Source organism: Schistocerca cancellata, chromosome 7, assembly GCF_023864275.1.
Source record: "Schistocerca cancellata isolate TAMUIC-IGC-003103 chromosome 7, iqSchCanc2.1, whole genome shotgun sequence".
Classification (NCBI taxonomy): Eukaryota; Metazoa; Arthropoda; class Insecta; order Orthoptera; family Acrididae; genus Schistocerca; species Schistocerca cancellata.
This window is the reverse complement of record NC_064632.1, coordinates 11,366,041-11,393,780: the sequence shown is the minus strand read 5'-3', so window position 1 is coordinate 11,393,780 and position 27,740 is coordinate 11,366,041. Positions and strand designations below refer to the sequence as shown.

The following is a 27,740-nucleotide window of genomic DNA, read 5'->3' as shown; positions in this document are numbered from 1 at the left end:
ATTCGAACCTGCGACCGTAGCGGTCGCGCGGTTCCAGATTGTAGCGCCTAGAACCGCTCGGTCACCCCGGCCGGCTGGGGCATGGTTCTGGCGCATTTTTCTGCATCTGTAGCTGCAATTTGAGCATCAGCTGGCACTACAGTGACACAGCGAACTGTCACAAATCGGGACTGCTCCGAGATAGACGCCCAGTAGCGTGCATTCCACTGACCCCCAAACCACAGCCATTAGCGACTTCAGTGGTGTCGAGCGAGAGCTCACTGGAGGGCAGTGTGGAGGTCTCTTGTGTTTTCTGATGAAAGCTGCTTCTGCCTCGGTTCCAGCAATCGCAGTATGTTCGTTAGGAGGAGACGAGTCGAGGGCTTGCAACCAACCTATTTCCGTGGATGAGACACTGGACCTACACATGCAGTTATGGTGTGTGTGAGATTTGGTACGTCAGCGGCACTTGTGGTTATCTGTCGCAACTTGACTGCAAATTAATACGTCAGCTTGGTGACTCGACCTGTTGTGCTACCATTCATGAATAGCATTCCATTTCCAACAGGATAACGCTGGCCCACACGTCACTGTTGTTAACTCTATACGCTCTACAGAGTGTCGGCATGTTTCCTTCGCTTGTTCGATCACCAGATTTGTCGCCAATCGAGCACATTCGCGACATCATCTGACAACTCCAACTTAAACCACGAACAGCATTAATCGTTCATATATAGATTGACAAAGTGCAAGCACCTGTTCAACAATACATTCACGATTGCATTCTTGCATTCAACATTCTGACGATTACACAGGTTATTGAGGTAACAGCATGTCACGTATGCAATGGCCTACTGCACGCCCACACGACATGTGAGCTTCAAATGTTAATTACTTACATATTTTGGCTACAGAGATTTATTCCCGAAATTTCATTACTCAACCTTTTTTGTGGTGTTGTTGCGATTTTTTTCCCTCCAGTGTATGTTTGGCGACTAGTTTCGAGCGAACTGATGCATTCTCCAACCTGACCAACTGAGGGCGAACTGAAAGTGCCAACAAACATCAAAATGGCAATGCATGCCTTACGATTTAATCGCTAAGGACTGTGGCTATCAACATGTGTCTACCTGACAAGTCAGAATCGTAGCAGCGCGCTGCTATTGCTGTAACTTTATCTCTCATACCTGCTGCACGCTATTTTTCTTGGCTCAGTTTAATATTTCGCGTATTCTCTCACACGTAGTTCTTCATTGACACTTCTGTCACAATTGCGTGAGTTGATATTGGCGACTACCTTCGAACCAGACCTGCACTGAGAGTACTTATCAAAGGAAAATTCCACTGACGTACTTTGATAACGTCCATACAACACTTGGTCATACAACATATACAGGGCGATCTTATTAGATGCGCGACACATTCAACAGAGAGCAGTTTCATCTGTTGAGTGTACAGGATGATTGTAACTAAACTTTTGGTACTTAAGAGGGTCTCCATGAAAAAAACGAGTGAACGTACGACAATCAGTCTTTGTGGAAAGATTTTTCAGGACGTGCAAAAGAGCAGTAACGATTAAACTGCAGAAAGAAAGACATTCTAATTTCCAAATGAGATGCTAACATTTGTTAACTGCGTGAACTGTTTACGTTCCATGTTAACAAACGTTGCCCAGTACACCCACAACAGGCTGGAACCGGACTAGATATTGCTCTGGCGTTGCTCTAAACATCTCAGGTGCGATATTGGTTACCTTCCACACTACCAGACGTTGGTGGCTGCATATGAGTATAGCGTCCCGTTGGTAAACCCCGTCTTTCAGGTAACCCCATAGCCAGAAATCGCACACGATAAAAGCTGGTGACCTTGATGGCCAAGACAATTAATTCGAGCTTCCTTATCGTGTCCAAGTCCGGTGCAGAAATAGCATCTTTCCGTATTGCTCTAAACCGTCCGTAAAAAGCGAAGAGCAGCGTACTATCGCTGTTTTGATTGAGCGGCTGTACTAGTTAAGTGCAGCTCACCTTGTCCAGACTCTATTGACTGTCCGCAATTGTTGGCTCTGAGCACTATGGGACTCAACTGCTGTGGTCATAAGTCCCCTAGAACTTAGAACTACTTAAACCTAACTAACCTAAGGACAGCACACAACACCCAGCCATCACGAGGCAGAGATAATCCCTTACCCCGCCGGGAATTGAACCCGGGAACCCGGGCGTGGGAAGCGAGAACGCTACCGCACGACCACGAGATGCGGGCTCCGCAATTGTAATGCACACCGACGCTTATAGTAAGATAGCTCCTCATCTGTTTGACTAGGGGTTGTGTGGACGTTACCCTAGTACGTCAGTGGAACTTTGTTTTGGCAAGCACTTTTACTGCAGGTCAGGCTTGAAAATGAACGGCTACGTTCGGAACTACTCACCAGTATAATTACACTAACTGAACAGAAACTACAGTAAGGAATTATCAAATCTAAGTTGCAGATCTTTCCCCACCAAAAGGTTGCAAATGCATGAATTCTCTTACAGCTGCTCGTAATAACTTTTTTAAAAAATTATTAGTTATAAAAATCGGCCTGGAAGAGGTAATTACGAAGGAGCACGGCGCCGGGAGTTTATTTACAAAACCTGCCAGTATCCATTAAGTGAAAACGAGCTGCTAATGAGAATAGCCTCTTCCCGAAAAGATGTTTCTCTCTGCCATTATGTGCCGTTAAATCTTTAATTGTATTCATGACAAGCAGTGAAAATGCAAGTAGTTTTTTTCATAGAGAGAGAGAGAGAGAGAGAGAGAGAGAGAGAGAGAGAGAGAGAGAGGGAAGGAGGGAGGGGTATTGTAGGGCATAAAAGAGCGGAATAGACCATACAAAGAGAGTGCCACGGGGCACAGGTAATTAGCAAAGGTTTTTCTGCTCAGCGCCGCGTTCAAATTACCACAGTTATCGCACGTGGATTACTCTGAGCGTTAAAGCCCTCAGTATTTCACGGATGGTGAACATCGAAAGCGAAATTAAAGCGCCTTTTCGTGCGTCGCTGCTATGTGCGTCCTTTATGTGGCCACCGTATGTAAGTGTCCGCAGTCTGCAGTGCTATCATTCTGTACTGTCGTCGGCTTACACACGTTACCTTTCACTACGTCACACGTAGCTGGGCAGTACGAGGCTGGTGTTTTGGATGAATTAACTGATAACGTGTCGGTGTCATTTACATGTTTAGCATAATACGGGGACTAGTACGTAAACACGTGTCAAAAATCGTTGTTTTAATTTCTCTCAAAAATTCTCTGTAGTTTTCTGAACAGGGAAACGATTACTCCGAGGAAAAGTCCCAAAATTGGAGGAATTTAAAAGTGTCTGCACTCACTATGACGCTCCCTTGACACGCAGACAGCTAAGTTAAAACAGAATTTTGTTCCCACTTGTTTGTTTTTATGACCTTTTAGCCTCTAATATCTTAGTGATCCAAGATTATGAGAATCACATGGCAGGACTCTAATTAGAGTTTTAACAACTGTATTATGGGAATGGATTCCAAAAACTGTTCTCGTAGGACTGAATACAGGGTGTCCCACCAAAACCTCCCAGTTTTCAATGACTCAGGAGAGAAAAACCGCAGTAGATACGACAATGAAAAATGCACCACATTGTAGAGCATCTCAAAGAACTTATATTCCCGCGTCAGAAGTGCCAAGTATTGTCGCCAGAGTGCAGCATGGTCGCACGAAGTGAAAATGGCGACTCCACAGCAGCGCGCAAAAGCAGTAGTGTGGATTGCAGAAACAAAATCGCTGATTACTGTGCAAAGAAATTATCGTCGTGTGTATAAATGTGAAACCAATTAAGGAATGGTACAGGAAGTGTTCTGAAACGTTCTAGCAGTGCACGTTACGGAGTTTCAGAAGAGACAGTGGAGGACATCATCAGACAAACGTTTCTCAGAAGCCCACGTAAGTCACCTCGTCAAGAATCTAGGCAACTTTATGTACCTCTATCAACATTGCATCGTGTTGTTCACCAGCGTCTTCGTATGTGTGCTTACAGTGCAAATTCTGCAACGCCGAACGGGAAAACACGCCGACAACAATTTGCTGCAGATATGCTGTAGCATATTGATATGGACGCCAGCTTCCTGGAAAGATGTTTATTCTCAGATGAGGCAAACTTTAATCTATTAGGAAAGGTTAAGACGCATAACGTTCGGATTTGGGGTTCGTAAAATCAACATGTTGTCATTGAACATGTTCGTGATAGCCCTAAAATAAACGTCTGGTGTGGGCTAATGCACGACAGGATTGTTAGACCGTTCTTCTCTGCGGAACAAACAGTGAATGGGTCAGTGTATCTGGACAAGTTGGAGCAGTTTGTGTACACTCAGATACAAGACTTGCAACCCAACGACATTTTTCAACAAGATGGAGCTCCGCCGCATTGGTCAACGGCTGTTCTCAAGTTCCTGGATAGGAAATTTCCCATTGCCTGGCCACCACGTTAACCTGACATTACGCCGCTTGATTTCCTCATGTGGGGATTCATGAAGGGCCGCGTGTATGCGACCAAAGTGGAAAATATTCCTACGGTGCGACATCCTATCACTAATGCGATTGTAACAATAACAGAGGAAATGTTACAAAGAACTTGGCAAGAAACTGAATATAGACTCGATATTCTTTGTGCTATAAATGGTTCACATGTAGAGGTGTACTGATGACAAATTCTTTGAGATGCTCTACAGTGTGGTGCATTTTTCACTGCCGTATCTCCCGTGTTTTTTTTTTTTTTTTTTTTTTTCCTCGGTCTTTGAAATCAGGGAGGTTTGAATGGGACATCCTGTACTTTGAAAATAGGTGTGCTGGATGTTCTGCTGTTTCAAAGACGCTGAAGTGTCAAGACTGAGGTTTGCGGAATTGAGGGGAATGTCTAGTGGAATAAATTTGGAGAGAACGTTAATTGCCATTGACCCCAGGAGACTCTTCGAAGCAGAGAAATCATGGTTGGAAACCACCAAAGAATGAGGAAGTAGTAGTCTGAAAAAGGAAAGGGAGGGGAGGGAGAACAAAACCAGAAACAAGATGAATATGGACCTGGGATGCTTTACTGTTATGCAGGGCAGGTAGAGAAACAAGCTTGCATTTTTACTTTAATTTTCCAGAAGTTCACTTTTTTGTGTTCTGGTAGACCTTGGTTAAAAACTATTAAACACAGAGGGCTGAAATTTTATGTACTATCCTAAAACATAATTAACTAAAAAAACAGACTATTCTTATGACTTAAATTTGAAAGTTGAAAACACTTATGAGGAAAACGAGAGTTAATTACTGACATTTTTGATAATTATTAAAAAATTATGAGATCATAATTTATGACAGCAACATCTAATAAAAGTCTACTTTAAACTCACCAGTTTAAAGGACTACTAGAAAAAAAATCAAGCTGCTTCTTTGTTTTTATTTGGAGGTGTGTGTAACCCATACACAAATTTTTTATTTCACTTGCTATATATATATATATATATATATATATATATATATATATATATATATATATATATATATATATATATATATATATATATATATATATATATATATATATATATATAATTCAGGAAAAAGTGAGAGAGCAGAAAGTGTAGTTCCTACATCAAACTGTTCCCAAAAGTTCTGTTGAAGGGTGGTAAGAATTACATGAGGTTACAACTCTCGTTTTTTGAGCTGCACTAGTTAGAAAACTTTGTTTAAGAGTTCCCCATGGGTTCATGACTAAGTCGCTTAAGTGCTTCTAAATAACCGCTGCAGAGAATATTTTATTTTTTTCTTGAATTAGTTATACAATATGCAGTGACCCACTTAAAATTACTTCTGCGGGTTTTCCAGAACCGATTCGTGCACCTGATGTAGCTCAAATGGCTCTGAGCACTATGCGACGTAACTTCTGAGGTCATCAGTCGCCTATGAACTTAGAACTAATTAAACATAACTAACCTAAGGACATGACACACATCCATGCCCGAGGCACTATCCGAACCTGCGACCGCAGCGGTCGCCCGGCTCCAGACTGTAGCGCCTAGAACCGCACGGCCATTACGGCCGGCGCACCCGATTTGTTGTATTCACTGACAGTCAAACAAAAACAATGCATGTTAACAAAACAATTTTTAAGTTTAGATAATAGAATAAGGTTTATTTTTATAACAATATGAGAAACGCGATTTCAAATACAGCGCAACCGCAGAGTTGATTGCTGTGGTCTAGTAAAAAATATTCAATGAAATGTCACAGCGTAGGACTACATGGATTGTCTAGCAGACCACCACTAGCGCTGTCTATTTGCCGTCCGGTAAACAGCGCACATTATCTTCGTGAAGTGGAACAACAGCATCCACGAAGTGTTAAGTCAAAACGCAGAAAGTAAGCAATTAACTCTGTGGGGTGATGGCTGAACGCTGACAGATGCGTTAACCTTCTAAAACAGCGACTTTAATACACGGCAGAAAATAATCCGTTACAGAAAAGAAGAGAATATGTGGTATCAGCTCCGTGACGTTACCTATATAGATTTTGCCTGATTTCCTAAGTCGCTCCAGCAAACCGATTCCTTTGGGAAGGAAATAGCCCATTTCTTTCCCCATCATTTCCCCACACGTGCTTGAGGTGCCTCTCTGATGACCTCGTCTTCATTCTTCCTCTCTGAATAAAATTTATACCCACTGCCGTGTTTAGCGAAGATTATCGGCCCGTTCCATTGACTTGGAAGCACGAGATCTTCCGTCTGAGGGAATGTAAAGATGTTGCTCGCAAGGAAATAAAATAGCTTAGACGTTTATTGTCAGAGTGAATTTGTCGTGCAACCAGGATTCTATGCACTTATCCATACACACTTAAACGGGACACTTTTTCTACTGTAATTTTTCATTTTTTTTATTGATTTGAGTTATATTAACACGCTAAGCTAATTGGCAACTGCAGATGCTCTCCTCTCGTCCTGTTGCGATTACTGTTAAGATTAGACGAAAGTTTCCAGAGAAGGAAATTGTACAGCCGGCCCAAGGGCTGTTGCTGCTACGCTAATGTCTAATTGTCCGGTGGAACGGTTCAATGGATATTTTATGGGATTTCGCTACCTCATCTCCAGTAATGGAAGTGTAATCCTGCAGCAATTACCAGAATTACTTTGCTCTGAAACGTTACAAATGCTGTAGGTGTCATAGGCGTAGACTGTCAGAGAATGTTTTTATGTAGAATGAGCAGTTAGTAAAGGGTATGTAGAATGTGTAGGTAGGAGCGGAAGTCGAGCGGTCTTAACGCCTACCACCGCTAGGTGGTAAAGTGACTGTTCTCACAGCGGCAGGGTACTTCGTTTCGTCGTAGCACGAAATGTTTGTAAATTATATACACAAACCCTCCTCGTGAATCTGTCTACCTGTCACAGAAAACTAAATCGAAATCGTCGCAGTCCTTCCTAAGATTTGTGACGGATTACGAATGCAGTGTAACTTTGTAATGGAAAAAAAATTAAAGTGATATAATTTGGTTCTCCCTTTACTTGGGCTATGAAACCTTAGTTCTTACCAAATTTCATGATTTCAGCTCAGCGGGAAGTACACCACAGATTTTGGTGAGTGAATTTGCATTAAAAAAATTACCTACTCTCTTGACTGCATTGACTCAGAAACATTTTACACAGCTGAGCAGCCGTAGAGATTAGTATGTGCCACAGATTTCAACTTGGCACCTACACCAGTTCTTAGCAGATGAACAGACAGAAGGAGTTTAAAGCCGAACTAGGATCAATATTTTACGGGAGACTGTTGCAGAGCGGCTGTCAGACTATAGATCTGAAGATATGGAGTACAGTTCACAAGCGGTGGTACAGATTGATCACTTAACGCTTCTCTTGTTACTGGCAACAATTTGTATATGGTGAAAATGCCAAGCAGCACAAATTTTCAAAGTCTACCATGTACGGAGGATGCCATGTAACCGGCTTCGTAAGTCAATTGCATGTCTGGTGGAAGCAAGTGTACATTACATCCAAACATTCGGGTTCAGGATAACTTTACCCTACCTCATCTATTTTTTTTAACAAAGCACGTTGTTGTTATATTTATGCTTTGAACACACCTTTCCTCCTGTAATTTGTCATCATAGTTTTTGATTTTTACAATAAACAAATTCGAAAAAAGCAGTCAAATTTTTGTGTAATGATTTGTCTAAATACGAGAAACTACATTGGTGAAACGTTTGACACGTCTTCGAATCACGCTCAAAATCAAATACAGCAATTGAGACTGCACGGTGTACGAGAACCACGATGCAAACATCAGCCATTGGTCTTTAAAACTGTAAGAGGAACACTGAAGTTTAATCTCTCAATTGGCACCTCATTTGCTATATGCTATTTCGAGCACCATTTAAAGACGTGTACCAGACTTTTCCCTATTATGTATCATTTCTTACTTCCAAACAAATCATTTCATTTCATCAAACATTTGACTGTTCTTTACAACGATTTTTTTTACTGAGAGTCAAACACCACGTCAATTCATCTTTTTATATGCAAACTAGCTAAACCTTGCAGGTAAGAACTTTTTGACACTTCGTTTGCACAGCACGCAACAAACCTTTGTAAAATATTTAAATTTTCCCTCAAATGACTAAGTTTGTTTTCTTAATTACGCTGTTTACTTTCGTGCAATGTTTTCTGCAAAACTAGACCTCACGCTGGCAAATTTGATGCCCTATTTGCCCACTTCCTGCTCTTCCTTTGGCTAAGCAAATTCCCTCATGTCTGTTAAGTGAGTACTGGGCTGGTACCAAAGTCGCGCCCCAGTTATGTGGCTTAGCAAATATTAGGAAACTGTCTCTCACTTTCACATGGATAACACGGCACACATTAACGGGGTTGGCGACAGCAAAGGAGTCCGGCCACACCTTAAGCTAACCACGCCCACCCTGCGCGGATGCTGGAGAAAGGCACAGGAAAAAGAAGTAGTCCTATCAATTTCCCCTTATTAACTGCCCATTGTAGCAACCGCACACAGCACGCAGCGAAAATGTTTACATTACATGGATCCGAAATTCAGCGAAGCAACTGTTAAGCTTTTCTTCTGCTGCTAGTACGATTTTCGTATAACATGGCGGACACGGTAGAGCGTAACGCGCGGAGGTAGCGGCCCCTTAACAACGCACGTGTTAGAGCAGCAGAGTGTGTCTGCAGTGTATTGTACAGTGTAAGCAGCAGCAGCAGCGCTATGCTCGGTTCGCCTTGCCTCTGCTGTTGGCACAGATGCGTGCCGACCTACATTCTGGGCGCGTTTGTTTTCCGACCAACAGCCTGTTGCAGTCCGCCGGCCTGTGTACGTGCTATCTGCCGTTGTAGCTCTCCGCTCGTGCACCAGCCTCGCCTCACGCCATCGTATTCAGTTGCGATGCTAATCTCTGCCTTCTTCAAGCACCAGCAGCAACACGAACAACACTATATTTAAATACGTGACTTCCCTTTCCGCAAATGATTAGAACTTGAGTGTGAACCCAGAGCATTACGCAACACGAACAAGGAAGTTACAGAAAACCAGTACGTCGTGTAGCTGAGGAACTTTTGATTTAGCTCCCTCCTCTTCTGTGTAACGACTACACAACCCGATCCAATCGCGTATGGAACGCGAAAATAATGATACATGTCCGTGCTGTAACTAGACTAATATCGTCTTCATGATCTTTACATGAGCGATACGTAGGCGGCTATAGAATACCTCAGGAATCCTCACTTTAAATAATACACGTTCTCGAAACTTTGGAACAAAAAAAAAAAAAAAATGGTTCAAATTGCTCTGAGCACTATGGGACTCAACTTATGAGGTCATCAGTCGCCTAGAACTTACAACTACTTAAACCTAACTAACCTAAGGACATCACACACATCCATGCCCGAAGCAGCATCAGCATTCGAGCCTGCGACCGTAGCAGCAGCGCGGTTCCACAATGAAGTGCCTAGAACCGCTAGGCCACAGCGCCGGCACTGGAACTACGTCTCGCGGAATAATTGGCGTCTATTTTCAAGGGAGTGTCAATTCAGGTTTTTTGAGTATTTTCGTGGCGTTCCTCTCTAAGTCATACATAGCTGTGACCATTCGGGCCGCTCTTCTCTGCGGACCTCCAGTTGACCCTGTTACCCCTATTAGGTATGGATCCCGCACACATCACTATTCCAGGATGGGTTGCAGGAGTGTACTGCCAGAATCTCCTTTCCAAGACAGACTGCGCTATCCACGAATGAGCCTATGTAATCATTCTACTTCACATCCACACGAATTGTTTCACACAGGTATTGGTAGTAGCTGACGGATTACAACAGTGACTGTTTGATGTTGTAGGCGCAGAATACAAAGTTTCTGCGTTTCCTCTAGAGCCGAATTTTGCATTTCTGAACATTTAAAAGAAGTTGCCAACCTTTGAACGCTTCTACAGTTATCAATGCACTTAAAACTTTACCGCAAATATTGTGAGTGGAAAGTGCTAAGTATTACTACAATCTGTTTATCTGTTAACAATACGACCACCTGACTGCTAACCCATCCTGTGAAAACCGCACATCAACAGCACTCTCCATTTCCGCAATATTTGCGGTGCAAGTTTTAGGTGATTCACACAGTATAATAGACCGATTGTGCAGATTTTTTATCAGACAGAACGTTATAGGGAACAGCACCACCTGAAAAATTTCATGGCGGACAAATCAGCCATAGTTCAAAACACTACTGACTAAAGTCTTGCACGAAACAAGTCGTTCTACATTACCACGGTTTCGGGATCTTCGCCCCATCATCGTGTGTATCTGAAATCTAGCATTAGCAGGACAGCATGTCCATTTCCATGCCCATGCCAAACTCCGGCATGTACATTACGTCCTACTACCGCTAGATTTCAGATACACATGATGATGGGGCTGAGAGCCCGGAACTGTGGTAGTGCATAGCGACTTTTGCCGTGCAAAGCTTCGGTCAATGAATTATTTCACAACTGTGGCGGAATTGTTTACCATGAACTTGTTGCGTAAAAATTTACACCTGTAAAATGTCTAAGGTTACTTGGTTTATTAATAAAGTCTGCCAGGTCATTAATATACGACATGGAGCACTCCTGAAGTTACTTTTTCTTCTCTCTTGCAAACCTAGGGATTATCGTTTTCAGGTTTCACCATTTTCAGCTCTGTGTCGTAACATTTCTTTCAACTTACACTATGTGATCAGAAGAATCCGGACAACTGGCTGAAAATGACTTACAAGTTCGTGGCGCCCTCTATCGGTAATGCTCGAATTCAACATGGTGTTAGCCCACCCTTAGTTTTGATGACAGCTTCCACTCTCGCAGGCATACGTTCAATCAGGTGCTGGAAGGTTTCTTGGGGAATGGCAGCCCATTCTTCACGGAGTGCTGCACTGAGGAGAGGTATCGATGTCGGTCGGTGAGGCCCGGCACGAAGTCGGCGCTCGAAAACGCCCCAACGGTGTTCTATGGGATTCAGGTCAGGACTCCGTGCAGGCCAGTCCGTTACAGGGATGTTATTGCCGTGTAACCACTCCGCCACAGGCCGTGCATTATGAATAAGTGCTCGATCGTGTTGAAGATGTAATCAGCACCCCAGAATTGCTCTTCAACAGTGGGAAGCAAGAATGTGCTGTGGTAGTGTCACGCCCCCTCAATGAAAAACACGACCACACCATAACACCAACGGCTCCACATTTTACTGCTGGCACTACACACGCTGGCAGGTGACCCACACCCCGCCATCGGATCGCCACGTTGTGTACCGCGATTCGTCACTCCACAACGTTTTCCACTGTTCAATCGTCCAATGTTTACGCTCCTTACACCAAGCGAGGCGTTGTTTGGCATTTAACCGGAGTGATGTCTGGCTTATGAGCAGCCGCTCGACCATGAAAACCATGTTTTTTCACCTCCCGCCTAACTGTCATAGTACTTGCAGTGGATCCTAATGCAGTTTGCAATTCCTGTGTGATGGTCTGGATAGATGTCTGCCTATTACACATTACCACCCTCTTCAACTGTCGGCCGTCTCTGTCACTCAACAGACGAGGTCGGCCTGTACGCTTTTGTGCTGTTCGTGTCCCTTCACGTTTCTACTTCACTATTACATCGGAAAGAGTGGATATAGGGATGTTTAGGAGTGTCGAAATCTGGCGTACAGTATGACACCCAATCGCCAGGCCACTTCCGAAGTCCGTGTATTAAGCGGAGCGCCCCATTCTGCTCTATCAGGATGTCTAATGACTACTGAGGTCGCTGATACGGAATACCTGGCAGCACGTGGCAGCACAAGGTACCTAATATTAAGAGCTAATGTTCTTTGGGGGTATCCGGATACTTTTGATCACACAGTGTATCTACGCAGCTGCCGTTTAGCCCTGCCGTCTATGACCCGTAATATTTCACAATTGCCTCGGCGCCGCTTTTGGACAGTGCCTTTTTGCCATGTACAGTGTACTTTAACCACGGCACCATACAGACAATTTACCAAGTCAGTCGTTTTGGAAAGCCGATGATCATGCTCTTTTGGACGTTAGACAAATCGCTCCATTGTCTCCTCATTAAAACAACTACTGCAGTATTTGCCGTATTACAATTCCCCCCCACCCTCCCCCCGGACACGCTTTATTTACTTATATAACAAATAGTGCTGTCACCAGCCATCTGTAAGTAGTTACTGCGCTTCGACATCTAACACAGGTGGTGGTCACAGTAATGTAACGGCATCCGTGTGTCATCATTTCGACAACGTTACTATTTCCACGATATAAAATCAAAATGTACTCTCGCAGAAACGAAAGAAAAAATTGGAATAGGAATTAAAATCCATGGGGAAGAAATAAAAACTTTGAGGTTTGCCGACGACACTGTAATTCTGTCAGACACAGCAAAGAACTTGGAAGAGGAGTTGAACGCAATGGACAGTGTCTTGAAAGGAGAATATGAGACAACATCAATAAAAGGAAACGAGGATAATGGAATGTAGTCGAATTAAATCAGGTGATGCTGAGGAAATTAGATTACGAAATGAGACGAAGTAGCAGATGAGTTTTTCTACTTTGTGAGAAAAGTAATTGATGATGGTCGAACTAGAGAGGATATAAAATGTAGACTGGCAATGGCAAGAAAAGCGTTTCTGAAGAAGAGAAATTTGTTAACATTGAGTATATATTTAAGTGTCAGGAAGTCGTTTCTGAAAGTATTAGTATGGGGTGTAGTCATGTATGGAAGTGAAACGTGGACGATAACTAGTTTGGACAAGAAGAGAATAGAAGCTTTCGAAATGTGGTGCTACAGAAGAATGCTGAAGATAAGGTGGGTAGATCACGTAACTAATAAGGAGGTATTGAATAGGATTGGGGAGAAGAGAAGTTTGTGGCACAACTTGACTAGAAGAAGGGATCGGTTGGTAGGACATGTTCTGAGGCATCGAGGGATCACAAATTTAGTATTGCAGGGCAGCGTGGAGGGTAAAAATCGTGGAGGGAGACCAAGAGATGAATACACTAAACAGGTTCAGAAGGATGTAGGTTGCAGTAGTTATTTGGAGATGATGAAGCTTGCACACGATAGAGTGGAGAGCTGCATCAAACCAGTCTCTGGACCCAAGACAACAACAGCACACATAGTAACCAAAGGTCACTAAGGACTACGATTGTGGACAACGATCTGCCAACTATGGTTATGTGCATGAGCGAACAGCTACTTCTTTTAGTTGTTACTGCCTATGTCTTGGAAGTGTTGAAAAGGCATGGGCGCACATACGGGGGGGGGGGGGGGGGGGAGAGGAGGAGGAGGAGGAGGAGGAGAAAAAAGAGAGTTAGAGCGATAGAGAGAGACATATATATATATATATTTCCTCAATTTTAGGGGGTTTGCCGGTTTTGTCTTTGGTCACATTTTCGAGACACGCTTACCACACTACTTTGTCTTTGACAGCTGTGAAATTTGGAAATTGATATAAAAATTGAGTCCAAAAGGAAAGGGGAATTTTGTAGTTTCTCGTGTTGTGTTAGTCCGATTCGCACCATGATTCCGCTGGGTTGGTGAAATATCTGAAAGTATACGTCAAGTGCTAGTCACATGGAACATTTAGGGAATTGGTAGCCGTCAAAAAGGTTACGCGTGTTTTGGTAGCAGCGCCTATAATTTAATTTGAATAAAATATTCATGACGGAATTTGATTTAATTTTTGGTGTGAGAACGGAATAAAGTGCGAAGGAAAATTCCTCAGTACTACTCACACGTTCACAGCTGTTTGCGTTGAGTATATATCCTGTATTGATGACGAAAACAACTCTAACTTCATCGCTTGTTCATGAATTTTTAGTCAAAAAATATGCCCCAACCACCATATTTGCGGATACTTTACCTTGTGCTTTTCTCTGTTAACAAAAATAATAAAACGTCCAAGTGTCGTCGTTTTACAAGCGCGGCTGAAATTACAACCACACCGCTGAAGAAGCTAAAAGCTTTCGACGCAGGGTTCCGCAAAGTGTTTCGGGCATTGGAAAAAAGCGCTGGTGTAGATGTGTGTAGATGACTGTTTCGAAGGGTGGTTACATATTATGCAGACAAATAAACCAACCAGAAACATGGCAAGTGAATGCTTTCTGTGCTTTCACAAAACCGTTAACTATACAGAGGGAATACAATACTCGTGACTTTGGCTCTGCACTCACGTATCAAGTATTCATAACGCGCTTTATTATCAAATTATTACATAATGGGCAGATAATGGAGCCTGGAGTACCCGCGCGTTTCATTAATAATATATGTGTGTTATTAGCGATTCCATGTAATCACACACACACACACACACACACACACACACACACACACACACACACAGTCCGTAAGAGATTCACAGCAATACATGATCACAGGGTAACCTCACTCACCTACAGTTTTCACATACTCAGTACTGCAATCGCAAATGAATTCCCGCAAATGAATTCTCGCAAAGAGTTCAGCAAATGCGAAACTACCATTTTCCGCGCGTATAGTTACTCTTCCGAAGCCACAAAAAACAGCATTTATAAATATAATCATGGGCTTTTTAAGTGACTGTCAAGTGTGTAACTACACAATCTCATTTATACCAAATTAGCGTATTAATTTAACTATTGTACGTCAAGAGACAGTACCGCATGTACGTCCTAATGTTAGGAACAATTAGCTGCTGCAGCTGAAGAACAGACTGCGATGATCACGAGAGCGAAATGCCCCGTAAGCTTACTAGATTTCTTAGTACGTAACGGCAGGCTAGGCAGATTGGTTTTTTAACCGTTATCCAGGCCCTTAAAAAGCAAATGGCGCGTCGAATCCTCCTTTCCGCCACAAACAACACATACACACACATACGAGCACGTGGCGCCATCTACCACTGTTCTTTTTGAGAGTAACGGAGTATTTCTGACATCGAGTTAGAAATCAGTATTGTGGACGAGCTGCTCGTGTTGGCCCGTGCACCGGGCAGGACCATCCCGAAGGTAAGTTCTGTATCTACATACGTACTCCGCAAGCCACGCATGGTGCGTGGTAGAGGGTACAGTCTACCAATCCTAGTCATTTTCTTTCTCGATCCCTACGCAAATACACCGTACAAGCCTTCGTGTCTCTAATCTGAGCTGCAATGGTCCTCACGCAAAATTTACGTTGGCGGCAAGAGAATCGTTCTGCAGTCTCCTCTAAAAGTCGCCGCCGCCTTCACTCCACTGATTCCCACTTGAGCTCCAGAAAGGCCTCCTTAAGACGTGCGTGTTGCCGGAGCCCAGCTCGCCTTTCTTTAGTCCGACCTGATGCCGAACCCAAACACACTAACAGTACTCAACAACAGGTCGTAGTAGTGTCCTACACACGGTCTCCTTTACACACGTGTCACAGTTTCCTGAAGTTCTCCCAATAAATCTAAGTCGATCATTCGCCTTCCACACTACAATCCTTAAACGCTCATTTCATCGCATGCTGCCTTGCAACGTTACGCCTAGGTACTTAATCGCCGCGAGTGTATCAAGGAGCACACTACTGATGCTGTACTATGGTTTTGGTTTTCCTACTCATCTGCAATAATTTACATTTTTTCCACATATAGAACTAGCTGCCACTCATCACACAAACGAGAAATTTTGTCTAAACCATCTTGTATCCTCCTACAGACACTTAACAACGACACCTTCCCATATACCACAGAATAATCAGCTAACAGCCGCATACTGCTGCTTGATCTATCCGCTGGACCATTTATGCATACAGAAAGTAACAGTGGTCCTATCACACTTTCCTGGGGCACTCCTGACCATAAACTTGTCTCTGATGAACGCAGCTGGGGGAGGGGGGGGGGGGCAACTTACTGTTACGTAGGAAGTCTTCGAGACACATATCTGGGGATCTACGCCGTGTGCTTGTACCTACGTTAACAGTCGGCAGTGTGGTATCGTGTCAAATGCTTTACGGAAATCTAGGGATATTACGAATGCAAGCTTCGTCTTGTCAAATCAAACCCGACTGCATAGTTATGTATCCTTTTAATCAGGCTTATTAATTGGTCTAGGTAATTTAAAGAAAACTTGTTCGTCGTCGATTATTGTATTTGCGTGTAACTAACTTCTTTCTCATGGAATCATTAATATTTGATATCATGTACGCCGTGATGATGATTTCGGAGTTACATAAAGTAATGGAAAATAAGCAAGAGGTCGCCGATTGCCAACTATATACACAGAGTAACTTGCGAATGCCAGTTAGACCACTAATTTCTAAATGTCATCTGTGTATGTCGGAAGTGGTATTATCCAACAATGCGTTGAGTATACACTTGACAGGGCGCTGGTAAAGATCCAGAAGAATGCGTATTTGCTTAGTTTGTGGACGCGAAAATACGGTTGAAGTGACTTGCTAAAACTTAAACGAGAGGCTGTGAAGAGTTAATACGACGCAAGAGCTGTAGCGAAGTCTCGCGATATTAATGATGGAGGTATCTGTCATACACATCCACGCGAACAGCGGTCTTACACAGCATTGCGCCGTGAGTATTTTCTCCCACCAGTTTTAAAAGTTGTCGGCGCGTAAATCGCGTGCACGCCGCGTGGCGCGCCACTGCCGCTAAGGAGACGTGACTACTGGCGGCGCCAACATAAACACCGCCAGGCTTGCCAACAGTGCGACCATACACTTCCTAGGAAGGTTGCGAATTGTCAGCGGGGCTACACACACACACACACACACACACACACACACACACACACACACACACACACACAGCATTCATTCACTGTTAATCTTATCTGAGAAACGTAAACAGATAACTCAGAAAATAATAATCCAATCATTCTGCAGTAGTAAATACCGATAATACCTCGCATTCATTTACTTTGTAGTTTTTCTGGTGTTCAGTCTGAAGACTAGTTTTATGCAGGTCTCCTTGCTAGTATATTCTGTGCACGTCCCTGCATATATCTACTGTTGTTGTTGTTGTTGTTGTTGTTGTCTTCAGTCCTGAGACTGGTTTGATGCAGCTCTCCATGCTACTCTATCCTGTGCAAGCTTCTTCATCTCCCAGTACCTACTGCAACCTACATCCTTCTGAATCTGCTTAGTATATTGATCTCTTGGTCTCCCTCTACGATTTTTACCCTCCACGCTGCCCTCCAATGCTAAATTTGTGATCCCTCGATGCCCCAGAACATGTCCTACCAACCGATCCCTTCTTCTAGTCAAGTTGTGCCACAAACTTCTCTTCTCCCCAATCCTATTCAATACCTCCTTATTAGTTACGTGATCTACCCACCTTATCTTCAGCATTCTTCTGTAGCACCACATTTCGAAAGCTTCTATTCTCTTCTTGTCCAAACTAGTTATTGTCCATGTCTCACTTCCATACATGGCTACACTCCATACAAATACTTTTAGAAATGACTTCCTGACACCTAAATCTATCTCTACTTCGACCATCATCGGTTATTTTACTCCCTAAATAGCAAAACTCCTTTACTACTTTAAGTGTCTCATTTCCTAATCTAATTCCCTCAGCATCACCTGACTTAATTCGACTACATTCCATTATCCTCGTTTTGCTTGTGTTGATGTTCATCTTATATCCTCCTTTCAAGACACTGTCCATTCCGTTCAACTGCTCTTCCAAGTCCTTTGCTGTCTCTGACAGAATTACAATGTCATCGGCGAACCTGAAAGTTTTTATTTCTTCTCCATGAATTTTAATACCTACTCCGAATTTTTCTTTTGTTTCCTTTACCGCTTGCTCAATATACAGATTGAATAACATCGGGGAGAGGCTACAACCCTGTCTCACTCCTTTCCCAACCCCTGCTTCCCTTTCATGCCCCTCGACTCTTATAACTGCCATCTGGTTTCTGTACAAATTGTAAATAGCCTTTCGCTCCCTGTATTTTACCCCTGCCATCTTCAGAATTTGAAAGAGAGTATTCCAGTCAACATTGTCAAAAGCTTTCTCTAAGTCTACAAATGCTAGAAACGTAGGTTTGCCTTTTCTTAATCTTTCTTCCAAGATAAGTCGTAAGGTCAGTATTGCCTCACGTGTTCCAACATTTCTACGGAATCCAAACTGATCTTCCCCAAGGTCGGCTTCTACCACTTTTTCCATTCGTCTGTAAAGAATTCGCGTTAGTATTTTGCAGCTGTGACTTATTAAACTGATAGTTCGGTAATTTTCACATCTGTCAACACCTGCTTTCTTTGGGATTGGAATTATTATATTCTTCTTGAAATCTGAGGGTATTTCGCCTGTCTCACACATCTTGCTCACCAGATGGTAGAGTTTTGTCATGACTGACTCTCCCAAGGCCATCAGTAGTTCTAATGGAATGTTGTCTACTCCCGGGGCCTTGTTTCGACTCAGGTCTTTCAGTGCTCTGTCAAACTCTTCACGCAGTATCTTATCTCCCATTTCATCTTCATCTACATCCTCTTCCATTTCCATAATATTGTCCTCAAGTACATCGTCCTTGTATAAACCCTCTATATACTCCTTCCACCTTTCTGCTTTCCGTTCTTTGCTTAGAACTGGGTTGCCATCTGAGCTCTTGATATTCATACAAGTGGTTCTCTTCTCTCCAAAGGTCTCTTTAATTTTCCTGTAGGCAGTATCTATCTTACCCCTAGTGAGACAAGCCTCTACATCCTTACATTTGTCCTCTAGCCATCCCTGCTTAGCCATTTTGCACTTCCTGTCGATTTCATTTTTGAGACGTTTGTATTCCTTTTTGCCTGCTTCATTTACTGCATTTTTATATTTTCTCCTTTCATCAATTAAATTCAATATTTCTTCTGTTACCCAAGGATTTCTATTAGCCCGCGTCTTTGTACCTACTTGCTCGTCTGCTGCGTTCACCATTTCATCCCTCAGAGCTACCCATTCTTCTTCTACTGTATTTCTTTCCCCCATTCCTGTCAATTGCTCCTTAATGCTCTCCCTGAAACTCTCTACAACCTCTGGTTCTTTCAGTTTATCCAGGTCCCATCTCCTTAAATTCCCACCTTTTTGCAGTTTCTTCAGTTTCAATCTGCAGTTCATAACCAATAGATTGTGGTCAGAATCCACATCTGCCCCAGGAAATGTCTTACAATTTAAAACCTGGTTCCTAAATCTCTGTCTTACCATTATATAATCTATCTGAAACCTGTCAGTATCTCCAGGCTTCTTCCATGTATACAGCCTCCTTTCATGATTCTTGAACCAAGTGTTAGCTATGATTAAGTTATGCTCTGTGCAAAATTCTACAAGGCGGCTTCCTCTTTCATTCCTTCCCCCCAATCCATATTCACCTACTATGTTTCCTTCTCTCCCTTTTCCTACTGACGAATTCCAGTCACCCATGACTATTAAATTTTCGTCTCCCTTCACTACCTGAATAATTTCTTTTATCTCGTCATACATTTCATCTATTTCTTCATCATCTGCAGAGCTAGTTGGCATATAAACTTGTACTACTGTAGTAGGCATGGGCTTTGTGTCTATCTTGGCCACAATAATGCGTTCACTATGCTGTTTGTAGTAGCTAACCCGCATTCCTATTTTTTTTATTCATTATTAAACCTACTCCTGCATTACCCCTATTTGATTTTGTATTTATAACCCTGTAATCACCCGACCAAAAGTCTTGTTCCTCCTGCCACCGAACTTCACTAATTCCCACTATATCTAACTTTAACCTATTCATCTCCCTTTTTAAATTTTCTAACCTACCTGCCCGATTAAGTGATCTGACATTCCACGCTCCGATCCGTAGAACGCCAGTTTTCTTTCTCCTGATAACGACGTCCTCTTGAGTAGTCCCCGCCCGGAGATCCGAATGGGGGACTATTTTACCTCCGGAATATTTTACCCAAGAGGACGCCATCATCATTTAATCATACAGTAGAGCTGCATGTCCTCGGGAAAAATTACGGCTGTAGTTTCCCCTGGCTTTCAGCCGTTCGCAGTACCAGCACAGCAAGGCCGTTTTGGTTAATGTTACAAGGCCAGATCAGTCAATCATCCAGACTGTTGCCCCTGCAACTACTGAAAAGGCTGCTGCCCCTCTTCAGGAACTACATGTTTGTCTGGCCTCTCAACAGATACCCCTCCGTTATGGTTGCACCTATGGTACGGCCATCTGTATCGCTGAGGCACGCAAGCCTCCCCACCAACGGCAAGGTCCATGGTTCATGTACTGTAACCTCCATCAATCTGAACCTGCTTACTGTAATGAAGCCTTCATCTCCCTCTAGAATTTATATCTCCCCCCCCCCCCCCCCCAGTACTTCCTTCCGCTACTGATCTGACAATTCCCTGATGCCCCAGGATGTTATTTAAGTCAAGTTGCCCCACAGATTTCTTTTCCCTCCAGTTCGATTGAGTAGCACCTCATCTATTATTCGATCGACTCATATAATCTTCAGTATTCTTCCATTAATATTTCAATATCTTTCATTCTCTTCTTGTCTAAGTGCTTACCGCCCACTATTCTAAACGTTCACAATATATTTTCTGACACGTAATTGATATTAGATGTTAAAGTCATCTTCCTCAGAAATGCCTTTTTTGCTATTGTCAGTCTGCGTTTTATTTCGTCTCTACTTCGGCCATCATCAGCAACTGTGCTGCCGAAATAAGGTATCATATGCTAATATAATTCCTTCAGCCCCGCCTTATTTAATACAACATTCCATTACACTTGTTTCACTTTCGCAATGTTCATTTTACAGCCTATCTACAAGTAACATCCATTCCACTCAACTACTCTCCCAAATCCCTTGCTGTCCCTTTCCAAACTTCTCCTTGGTTTCCATTACTCCTTGCTCAATGAACAGACTAAATAACGTCGGTAATGGGCTGCAAGCCCTGTCTCACTCCCTCTTCCATGACTGCTATTCTTTCATGACCTTTGATCCTTCTAACTGCTGTCTGGTTTCTGAACAGTTGCAAGTAACCTTTCGCTCCCTACATGTTATCTATGTTATACTGCTACCTTCAGAATTTTGAAGAGTGTATTCCAGTCAATATTGTGAAACGCTTTCTCCAAATCTTCAAAAGTATAAGCACAGGTTTTCCTTCCCTTAACCTAGGTAAGTCGCAGGGTCAGTGTTGCCTCGCATATTTCTACATTTCTCCGGAACCCGAATGATCTTCCCCGAGGGCAGCTTCTGCCAGTTTTTAAAATTCTTCTGTAAATAATTCGTGTTTGTATTCTGCACCCATGCAATACGGTAATATTGACACCTGTCAGCACCTACTTTATTTGAAACCGGAATTACTGCATTCTCCTTGAAGTCCGAGAGTATTTCACTTGTATCTTACGTTTTGCTCATTAGATAGAATAGTTCTCTCATGGCTGCCTCTCCCACTGACCTGAGTAATTCAGAGGGATTTTCACCTTCTCTAGGGGTCCTATTTCTTTCGGGGTTATGTCAAAAATTTGTTTCGAAGTACCATACCGATCTCAACTTCACCTGCTTCCTCTTCCATTTCTATGACATGGTACTCTTTTTCCTTACATAGACACTCTAGATATTACTTCCAACTTTCAGTTTGCCCTTGTCTGCTTAGTATTAGCAGCCCATCAGAGATCTTAATATTCATTAAATTGCTTCTCTTTTCACACTACAGGCAGCATGTATCTTTCCCAAAGTTAAGCGTACTTCCACAACTTAGTATTACTCCTGCTTGGCCATTTTGTGCTTTCTATCAATTCCTTTTTTTGGACGTGTATGTGTATTCCCTTCCTCCCGCTTCATAAACTACATTTTCATGTATTGTCCTATTGGCAGTTAAATTCCGTATCACCTTACTACCTTATCGCCCTACTACCTTAGTCTTTTCGCCTGTGTATTCCTCTGCTACCATTACTATTTCAGCTCTTAAAGCAACGCAATTAGGAGCTGGAATATACGTCTGAGCACTTTACTTAGTTGCTCTGTACGTATGTTTATACTGCAAGGACTATGTCTCTGGATTGCTTTTCGATGAAAGCAAAAACTAATCAGTTAGAAGAGGTGGGGATTCACTGATATGATTGAATCGAATGTGGAACTGCAACTATTTGGGCGTGTCGGTCGAAGGTCCTAGTAGTAGTACGTTTCTTGCCTGACAACAGGCGGCCATATTGTCAGTGAAAATAAATAAAGAAACAAACACAAAAATAAAAAAAAAACCTTTCCGATTCTTCGCTGACATGAGCCTATTACATAGGCTATTCCAGACTGTAGGAGAAGAAAAATGAACTGCGTTTAAATCAGGGCAAAAAAGATGATAGTCCTACTGTATTGTCATACTAAAATCCTATTTTTACCGAGGGACTGAACGATCAGAAAATTTGATCTTGTTTGCTTATATATTTCTCATACATTTTGTTGTGCAACACAACACCAGAAACACAGTATAAATAAATGAATTAGGTGGTAATGATTGAAACACAGAAGATGCCTTCCAGCATTTATGTTACAGCTCAATACCAGAGAACCACTAAATGTAGAAGATGACAATGTTTCGAGAATAGAGATGCAAACTGCGATATTTCTCGCTTTATTAGCCATCATCTCTAGTGCCAAGATTCTTTCCCAAGAACAGTAGATGCTGCGGCATTGTACATATGACGTTATCAGTGGTGGAAGGTACCAGTAGGAGATGGTACCTTTCTCGTGGGAAAGACCGTCAGAATTGCGCTCTGTGAATGTGACTGACTGGTAGGTTTCATTAATATTTTAATAAAGGTCAATTAAACTCGCCTAACATTCTGGAAAAGGAATCTCTAAATAGCAAGCTACCACCTACTGTTATTTATTTATTTATTTACTCGTCAAGTTCCGTAGGACCAAATTGAGGAGCAAACCTCCGAGGTCATGGAACGTGTCAGTACATGAAATCACAACATAAACCCAATAACAGATAAAAATAAATGTTCATGAACCTTAAAGTCAGTTCACAAGTTTAAGTAGACGCCATCAGCAATACAATAAAAATCAGCATAATTTTTCAAGGAACTCCTCAACAGAATAGGAGTGACCCATGAGGAAATTCTTCAGTTTCGATTTGAAAGCGCGTGGATTACTGCCAAGATTTTTAATTCGAGTGGCGGCTTATTGAAAATGGATGCAGCAGTATACTGCACACCTTTCTGCACAAGAATTAAGGAAGTCCGATCCAAATGCAGGTTTGATTTGTGCCGAGTATTAACCGACTGAAAGCTGCTTATTCTTGGGAATAAACTAATATTTCCAAAGTCTGAATTACATGGAAACGAAAAACAAAAGGTACACAAACAGGTAGAAAGGAGCTCTACGGAGCTCCACCTACAGCGAAGTAATGGTGCCTAATCACTTTGGGAGGGATATTCAGCGGAGGCATACCTAAATTTTACATGTAAATGTTTATCAGATCAGTTTAAACTTTGTGTTCTGCCTTACGGCAGGTCTTGTTATGGGGGAAGCCTCGTCAGAGAGGCCCACCACATGAGCGGATACGGAAGTGATTCCAGTGGTGGTTTCCCGTTGCCTTCCACTGGTGATGAAATGATGAGGACAACACAAAACCCAGTCCCTGAGCGGTGAAAACCTCCGACCCAGCCGGGAATCGAACCCGGGCCCCTTGGCGTGACAGACTGCAGCGCTGACCGCTTTTTTTCTTTTTCTTCTTCTTCTCCTCCTCGTTTTGTTCGCTTTTGTTCGTTGCATCTGCTCGGGGTGGACGTCGTAAGACATCCGTTTAAGTTCGTTGATGACCGATTAACTCAGTTTTTTTTATTACAGAGGGCACGTAACCCTCTGACCAAACACGCTGAGCTACCGTGCCGGCGAAAACACTATCCACTGCGCCAACTGTACGGTGCAATCCGGTCAGCTATCGCGGCGGACTGGATCACTTTAGGCACTAGTGAAATGTAATCAGTGGCTGGTGTCTCAAGACAAAGTTTGTAAATATATTAATAACATATGAATTTTTCGAAAGACAAAGGATAAAGTTAGATATGACTGTCGTCCCTAAACAGTAAAACGAACTATTATTTACTGGACATTAGTTTCTCGCTGACAGTTTATAACAGCCTCAAGACAACCTACAGTCCACTGGTCATCTTTAGATGACTGCAGGTTGATTAAAACTAACGAAACACTATGTTTTTTATGTAAAATGAAGGTGGAGGGGGAGAAAGGAAAAAAGAGAGTAGAAAATATTGATGCCATCTGCATCGACACTTTATGCAGAATCAGCGGCGACGAGTGAAAAATGTGTGCCGGACTGGGATTCGAATCCAGGTTCTGCTGCTTCGTAGGCACATGAGACCATTGCGCCACCCGGACACTGTGTTTTAACAGTGTGGACTGTCCCGGCATGCCTCTTTGCCGAAGTGGAAATTTTAGGCGTAAATTACAACCTCAAAAAATAATTTGGTGAAGAGAAAGGGATGGGTCACATTCCCACAAAACGCCACCTGGAGGCAGTCAGTCACCGGCCGTGCCCACCACGCACGCTACATCGATATTCCCGCACTGAAGGTGGTGGATTTACTGCCTGTCGAAGTGAAGCAGTTATATGAGTGCGTGGACGTGTCCAAGGAAAGAGGCACCACGCATTCATATAAAAAGCACCCTATGCTCTTCTTTCAGGGCGGTGAAAGGGACTAAGTACCTCGCGAGTAATGCATTCCCAGAACGGAGAGGATCATTAACATTCAGTTTGTGGTAACGAAGAGTAAACTAATGATGATATGATTCAGTAATTCAGTTGTTCGTTTTATAATTTTTTTTTTCACGCCGTAAAATACATATAAATTTCCTGTAGGATACAGACAGTAATTCAACGCAGACGGAATGTCCATAGAGAACCCTGTTTTCTCTAACTGTTTTCAGGTAAAAATCAGAATATTAGTAGCTCATACGAAAGAACTAAGTTCAGCAACCTTGTGCTGATCTGATCTATTTCAGTCAGTGTTTACAATGAGTGACGCAAGGTTTATAATGAACGTCATTTTGACCCCGGTTATGATGCAAGCAAGCAATACGCTTTTCTGTGCCGTGCTTTGAGGGTAAACAGATGGAGCTATTCTTGAAGTCTGACCAAGTAAAGAAACAACGTTCTGTTTTTCCTCTCAAGGACACAGAAGAATAACGCACATGGCCCCTTCGGGCATAAAGCACGTCAATAATTTCACAATATGCACTTACATTTTGTTTGGTCTAGTTGTGCGGATGACTCAGTTCGTAAATACGGCCAGCTGAAAGCTCGTTTAGCCGGCCGGAGTGGCCGTGCGGTTCTAGGCGCTACACTCTGGAACCGAGCGACCGCTACGGTCGCAGGTTCGAATCCTGCCTCGGGCATGGATGTGTGTGATGTCCTTAGGTTAGTTAGGTTTAATTAGCTCTAAGTCCTAGGCGACTGATGACCTCAGCAGTTAAGTCGCATAGTGCTCAGAGCCATTTTGAACCACAACCGTCATCGGAAGAGGTGTTTCTGTTTTTGGGCTGCCATGGTGTTGTGCTAACAGATTATGATTCGAAGGGGGAAACCCATCAGAGGAGCATATTAATACCATCTTCTGACGAGGATATGAGAAGCTGTCAAGACGAAGCAGCGCGCGAAACTATCCAAGTGGGTGTGCTTGTTCCACGACAATTCGCTAGCTCCCTCAGCGGAAGACACAATGGCTTCTTCCTCTTTCCTCGGATGAAGAAAGCACTCACGAGGTGGAACGTGTTCTTTATCAGCCAAAATACAGAATTTTACACACAGGATTTCCACCAAGTCCTCCACCGTTGGGAAATATGGGTCGGAATAAAGGACGAACGTGCAGAGGAGTGATCATTAAAACTTCATGACTACCCCCCTATTTACTTATTTATTTCTCCCACGAACACGTCACTAGTCTGTCAAGCAACGGAAGCACGGGCGGGCGCTGACACAGGCGGAGGGCACGATAAAACGGCGGTCTAAAAACCGCGCCTCGTTCAACCCGCTAACCTTAGCCTTTACTTTGCATTTCCGCCGACAGCCGCGGCAGCAGGATGTAATTCCGACCTCTCCTTAACATAAGGAGGCATCGAAACGCAAAAGAAAGAGCTAATTATTCGGGTTCGAACGCGTAACAGCGTAACAGCGTAATGATATACAGGAAGCTGAAGTCTGTGTATGTGTGAGGGAGGGAAAAAAATCTGACAAGCGCAGCAATATTCTGTTCTGTAGATGAACAAACACGTGATACCCAGTGAGAGCATTTAATTTACAGAGTAGTGAATTGTGTCTCTGTGATAACTCGTTATTCGCGCGCCGCAGGATCTCACGTAACAGGAGAGATGAGAGTATCTACAATGGGACTGGTAGTGTACAAATCTTTGGCCTACTAATTTGGCCACAACAGCCGAGGCAAAACGGTGAGGTATCTCACTTTCTACGAGACCAGGTAGGTGCGAATTAATCGTTTCCGGGAGGGTCACTGTTTGTTTGTAAAGTATGAGGATTTCCGAAACTTGTTTCAGTCTCTCTGTGGAGGAGGAGGGGGGTGAGAGTGGCCCTTGCTGTTGGTCAGTTTGCAACCAATATAACGTGCTATTACTTTCGTTTTAACGCGATAAAAATGCCCAGGATTTTCATAATATTAACAATAATAAAATGCGTAATACCTTCTTTACATCAGAGCTGAATATATTAATTGCGGAACTTCCAACAGTAATTCAGATAATTAAGTCATTTGAAAAGCACCGCCCAAAATTTTGCAACATGCATCTTGTGCAACTGATTTATGAAGAACAGCGACAGACTCTCGCAACTTTGACAGCGGCGAAAATTACAGTTTATATGAATTAAAGTGTGCAACTGAGAGAGCTGACAAAAATCCGGGTAATTTTTAAAAAAATTAACCCAGTGGTTAAAATTGGGATTTTACGGGTTTTATTATTTATTTTTTCGTGTTTTTCGTGTTCACGATTAAGCAGTTCCTCTGGCAGCAGTGTCTGCACTGGGTGAATCTGTCCCATCTACAGGCTTGTTTCGTCAAAATTAAGATATAATTTAGGAGATATCGGTCATTGCTAAACGTATGGACAAGGGGAAAAAAAAACAAAAAACAGAATTACCGATTCTCGCAGAAGTTCCATCATCAGAACGCCAGCGACTGAGGTCTAGAAAACCACATCGTAGTACAGTAGTCAGTCTGCTGAACAGTCTTTTGAACGTGAAACATGCGTGGAACAGTGAGTGACAAGGA

The 27,740-nt window shown here is 42.9% G+C and overlaps 1 protein-coding gene across 16 annotated transcripts in view; it reads right to left on the bottom strand.

The window, feature by feature from the left end:
- LOC126092534 (CUGBP Elav-like family member 2) overlaps positions 1-27,740 on the bottom strand; it is an 823,092-nt gene that overhangs the window by 342,802 nt on the left and 452,550 nt on the right. The window lies entirely within an intron of this gene.